This window comes from Macaca thibetana, chromosome 13 (assembly GCF_024542745.1).
Source record: "Macaca thibetana thibetana isolate TM-01 chromosome 13, ASM2454274v1, whole genome shotgun sequence".
Classification (NCBI taxonomy): domain Eukaryota; kingdom Metazoa; phylum Chordata; class Mammalia; order Primates; family Cercopithecidae; genus Macaca; species Macaca thibetana.
In genome coordinates this window covers 41,246,600-41,252,746 of record NC_065590.1, presented here as the reverse complement: position 1 = coordinate 41,252,746, position 6,147 = coordinate 41,246,600, and the positions used below count along the sequence as shown (strand labels likewise).

General features: G+C 40.2%; 1 long non-coding RNA gene across 1 annotated transcript; it reads left to right on the top strand.

The window, feature by feature from the left end:
* Window positions 1-2,702: 2,702 nt before the first annotated feature.
* On the top strand, window positions 2,703-5,237 carry LOC126934229 (uncharacterized). Its single transcript, XR_007718884.1, has 2 exons — window positions 2,703-2,810; window positions 4,843-5,237. It is a non-coding gene; the product is annotated as an uncharacterized LOC126934229 (long non-coding RNA).
* Window positions 5,238-6,147: the final 910 nt, after the last annotated feature.

Sequence of the window (6,147 nt, the reverse complement as noted above, 5' to 3'; positions counted from 1 at the left end):
TCAACTATGCCTATGTAATGGAACATAGGAACCCTAAACAACATAAAAATCCTTAACAGGGTTTGGCGAGCTTTTGGATTGATGAACACGTTGAGGTGGTAGAAGGCTACAGTTCAGGAGATGACATGGGAAGACATGGAAGCTTTGTGTCCCTTCCCATATACTTTGCTCTGTGCATCTCTTCCATTTGGCTTTTCCTGAGTTGTATCCTTTTATAAAAAACCAGTATTAGTCACTAAACTGTTTTCCTGAATCCTATGAGCTGTTCTTTCAATTTATCAAATCTGAGAAGGTTTCATAGAAACCCCCAGCTTATAGCTGGTTGGTCGGAAGTATGGGAAGCTTGGGGCTTGTGATTAGCATCTGATATGGGGGCTGTCTTATGGGACTGCGCCCTTATGGGATCTGATGCTAATCACATAGATAGCATCAGAAAATTGAATTAAATTGTAGGACACCTAGTTGGTGTCTGGAGAGTTGAAAATTAGTCATTGGTGTGGAAAAATCCACACACTTGGTGTCAGAAGTGTTGTGAGTATAAACAGATTGTAGTAACATGGTATAGCCAGACTAAAACCCAGGCTGTCTGAACACAGTATGTTTCTAATAATTGCTATAGTCCTCTATCTGACTTCCTTCAAAGTATATTTAGTTTTGACATATCTTTTTTCTTCTGGTGGTAGTGAGGGTTCTAATATTTCTGAATAAAGAGGTAATATGTTTGTGCAGCCTAAAGGAGGCCAGAACTACAGCTTAGCTGTTGTGAGACCCTGTGGCCTTCAGATTTCAGAATCTTGCCTTGTGGAAGATCATGGATCAGTTTGAGGACTCTGATGTTTTTTTTAATTAGGTATTTCAAATGCACTACTGTTTTTTTTCCCCTAGAGAATATAATATTGTGTCTATATTGTATTTTTGTAAATTGTAAAATTACTTCTGTAGTCACATCATTCATTTATATCATTGATATGTGACTTATAGTTGAGTTTGTGCCTCCTTGACAACAGTGATTATTGGTGTGCCTCTCAACATCCAGCAGAATGTGGGAATGTAAGTCACCCAGCAAAAATCTATTGATTTTATTTGTTTTTATTAATTTAAAAAATTACAACAACCTGTATTCAGTGTGGAACAAATAAAATAATGCCAAAATGCCAATGAAAAGAAAGATAAAACCTCCTATAATCACACCACTCTGTGATAGTTATATAAAAGCAATATCTGCAGAATTTTGTTTATAAAAGGCTGTGATTCAAGAATTTTATACCCAGCCAGGTTGTCTTTTATGTGTGAAAGCGACAGAAATATATTCTCTGTAGACCATGTTTCAAAAAAATTCTATGATAGGCAATTTTCCTGGGCAAGATTTAACATGAGTCTCTGTTGAAAAAAGTGCTTGAAGATAAATTCCAGGTGACCAAGGGTGATAGATGCTAGAGTGAATGATTAAAATAGGAAATCTAGAGTATAAAAAAGGTTGGGAGCAAACACTGAAGCCAGTTAATGTACATTTATTTATATATCTAGTTCATTATAAATATTAAAGACTATATATAAATGCTTTAATTATATTTCTCTTTATAAAATAAAAGCAAATATAAAAATATCACCTAGAACATATATAGTACAATGATAATTATGTGGTAATCTGAATCTATACCTCCAACTAGTATCATCAAAATCTAAGATGGAAGCTCTGGGAATCGGTGGGGTGAAGGAATGGGCAGAAACAGTATGAGTGGAAATGGGGGCTGGGGTGGATTTCAAGGCATCTGACTTGGACTACTAATCATTTGAACCTGGGGTTTGTTTATGCCCTGAAAATGAAATGTTATTAGTCAAGTGAGGGTGATTATTATTTTAAGTAATGCTATTCCTTAAAATATTTAGCTAAGTGATTTCATGGCTTTTAGGCAATTACATAATTTCTGCATTTTGTTTGTTTTTGAGCCTTGTTTTCTCTGAGTTCCTGTTTTGCTGCTAATCTTCAGTGTGTGTTTCTGAAAGTAACCATGATGATGGGAAGCATATTTTTCTGTATGCTTATGACTGGTGTCTGACTACCCTACTGGTACTAGAGATTAAGAGACACTTTCCTGTAATTAATGTTTTCCCCTGTGTTTCCTCTGAAAGTTGTTAAATTGAAGCTGGAATTATAGATGTGTGTACATCTTTCTTTAAGGAAACACACAAAACAAGTGGGAATTTACCAAATGATATCATTCTCCACTGACTGAATTTATGTATGACACTTCTTGAATGTAGTTTTCTTATAATGTGGGGGCACACTTGCATCGGAAATAGCTTCTTTGAGAAATGTTGGATGTTGCAATTTGATAATATCTTATGTGTGTGTTTGTGTGTAGGGGGGTTGGGAGGGAAGGGAGGGTAAGGAAGGATTCGCAGTGTTCAGAAGAGGACTGATGAGGCTCCCTCCACGAGCAGTCTAGTAGCGCAAAGCCTAATCAACACTTCTGCGAGGAAGTTAGCAGCCTTCCTCCTGACCTGACTGCTTCCACTTCTGGTGGTGGCAATGCTGTCAAGCCTCATTACTGGAAAGTTCATCTTGTTAAATTTCCACTTAGAGCAGGGGATGTGTTAGGAGATAGCTCAGACTCTGTGGCCATTATGACATCAAATTCAGACAGTGACAGTCCAAGTGGTAGTCAAGGAGTTTTGTTTATAGCTTCATTGAAAAATGTGAACATTGGCTGAGCACGGTGGCTCACACCTGTAATCCCAGCACTTTGGGAGGCTGAGGTGGGTGGATCATTTGAGGTCAGGAGTTTGAGACCAGCCTGGCCAACATGGTAAAGCCCTGTCTCCACTAAAAATACCAAAAAAAATTTAGCTGGGTGTGGTGGTACATGCCTGTATCCCAGCTACTTGGGAGACTGAGGCAGGAGAATTGCTTGAACCTGGAAGGTGGAGGTTGCAGTGAGCTGAGATTGCACCACTGTACTCCAGCCTGGGTGATGGAGTAAGACTCCATCTCAAAAAAGTAAAAAAATGTGAACATTAATAAATGACTTAAGAAGTCATCGTATCTGCATACTACTGGATTAGATTTAACAGATTCAATCTTGGCTGAATAATGAAGGGAGTTTGGCATGAGTTCCAGGGTCAAAACAGAAGTAAAAACAAAACCAGTGATGGGCAGAGGCTTGAAATATATTAATACATCCACCAGGTAGTGCTGCATTAATAAATAAAGTCAGAAATCTTAGAGGGTGAAGGCAAAAAAGGCTTATTTCTTGCTCGCATAAAGTCCTATATAGGTTAGGCGATCCTCTGGGCAGCACTCCCTCTGTCTTGTTATGCTGCCATCTCAACAGGTGGCCTCAAGGGTTGCCAAGGCAAAGGACTAGAGGTCACTTCCTTATGCTGTGGACCAGGAGAAACACGTATGACTTCTGCATACATTTTACTGGCTATAGAGAGCTGGGAAGTGGAGACTTCCTGAGTGACAGGAGGAGGGAAGGGTATAGGTGAGCACTAGAAGCCTCTACCACACATGGGAAGCGAGTGTGTATGGTCAACGTGGAATCGGGAATGGCCAGAGTCTGATGTTATGAATATTCAGCATGCGATTAATATATATTGAACCTAATAATATCTTCATAAATTTTAAAATAATCAGCCTCTTTGGATACCTTCCTTGGCCACTGGCATACCTTAGTAGGATTACCTACTATTAACACCTGGTCTGATCCGTCTGCCTAACCTTCTGGTATCCTCCCTGCCTTGCAACGGTCGTCCCTCACTCTGTGAGACCCATAGCTGCATGACACAGGCAGTAAGGGTGTGGTGAGACCTTACCAGGGCATGCTCTCGACACCTCCAAGTGCTCTCCTGCTGCTGCTGTTCCAGACATGCTGACACAGGCCCTGCATAAGCACTTTCCTGTCTGGTGAACTTCTATTGCTTCTCTGTATAGTGTGGTTGGTTGAAAGAGTGGTTTTAGGATATAGACTGTCTAGGTCCAAATCTCGTCTCTGTCATTAGCGAAGAATGAGACCCTGAGCAAGGGACTTAACTTCACTGTGCCTCAGTTTCCTCATCTGTGGATATAATAATAACACCTTCCTGTTAGAATTGTTGTGATGATTGAGTTAATACACAAAAAGCACTTAGAATAGTGCCTGGCAAGTGGAAAGTGATTAAAAAACATCAGCTATGATCACTCTTCTTCAAGACTCAGTTCAAATGTAACTGAAACTTCCCTGAACTTGCTTCTTTTCTGGGTGCCTTCAGATTCTGCAAATGTCTCTGTTATAACATTTATCATGGTATATAATAATTATTAATTTACCCATTCTTCTCTCTGTTAGACTGTGATTACTCAAGGGCAATGTACTGCTCACCATTTACTCTAGTCCTTGACAGAGTGTCTAACATGTAAAATAGATTACCAAGTATTTTCCGAATTGATGGGCAGAGCCAGGGGGGTAGAAATTGCTACAATTCGCCAATATACAGTTCTCCTCTCCTTCCTGTGCGCAAAGCAAAGCTACGTTTCCCAGCTCCCCATGCATCTAGAAGAATCACATAACTGAGTTTTGGAATGTGGGCAGAAATGATGTGTGCCACTTTTCAGGCTTGTCCTAAACTCAATGCACAATTTTCCATAGCTCCTTCTCTCCCTGTCATTCAATTGGCTGGATATGGTAGCATTTTAAGATAGAACAAGCCCAAATCTCTGACTCACCACTTGGAAGAGAGAGACCTAGACTTTACAGTTGTGTCAAGCTTTTGAAATCTGAACCTGTTTGTTATAGCAGTCAGTGTATTTTACCTAGCTAATAAAACAAGAATCTGGACACAACATTTTTTTTTCTGCAGGTTTCATGGCATGATATGACTCAATCCACACACAGAGGCTGCTGAGCCCGGGACAGCTTATTGGACCAGCCCATATGAGAAGCACAAATGTACAGAAACAAACTGAACCCAAGGAAAGATTCGTGATACTTTGGGAGGGATGACAGAGGAAGGGGAAACACATTGTCCATCCCTGTCCCAGCAAGGAGCCAGCTCCCATTCAGCAGTCTCTGTGAACATCTAGGTAGCTTCCCCGTTCTTTCTGTCCAGTTGTGAGCAGCCACCAACTATGATTCCCCTCTTCCAGCAGGCTTTGCTTCCACATCACAAAGCATCATCCTGAGAAACAATTCCAGTTCTTTTTAGAGTTCTGTTTCCTTCATAGGTACCTATTGTCCTAATAAATGGAATTCCTTGGAACACAAAAGCATTTATTTCTTCTTTTAGCTAATTTAATTTTTACAGCTCTGGTGAAAAATATTTTATGTTTTTACTCAATGTGATTTTAAGATAGTTTATTCTTGGATTCAATTTTGTTTTCATTTTCTAGAAAATCAATTTGATTCACAGAAGGTTCATTCATTTAGTGGCTTTCCTTGCACATGATTAATGCTTACGCATTTGATCAAGCATTCCTCTTAGCAATATCTTTACAAGGTTCAACCGGAGAAGGTGTTAGATGGGGGAAATCCTCTACATTTGGGCAAAGCCTCTTTCCTCTGGACTAATTGAAATGGAAATCAGTCTGAATTGGTGAAATTGAATTGCAAACTATTTTTCAAGGAGATTCCTGTGTGATTTCAAGTTGCTCAAACTAAACTTAGTAAAGGGCACACTAACAAAGCTTTTTAGGTCATCTCCATCTAGCTTCCTAATGAAGAGGCTACATTGGGTAAATAACCGGGGTTCGTCATTTCACGCTAAGAAAATTTAGGACGGGGACACACAGGAGTTTAGGAACGGAGATTTAATAGGCAAAAGAAAGGGAAAGGGAAACAGCTCGCTTTCTAGAGTGAGAGAGAGGAGACTTCTGAGAGGAAAAGCCCGGCTGGTGGCAGATGGCACCAGATTTTATAGTCCGGCTTGAGGAGGCGTTATCTGATTTATGTAGGGCTCACACATTGGTTCAATCAGGTGTGACGTATACAAAGCATGTGGGGAAGGCTGGCCACCTCACGCTAATCTTATTATGCAAATGAGCATTCCCTTTGGCTGGGCCTTCATTTTGTCTGCTCCTTACTGTACACGTGGCTGGCAGAGAAGGAAAGAGGCAGTCACCATTTTCTAGTCGCCATGTCTAGTCCCAGGTAGTAGTTCTTTCCTGCT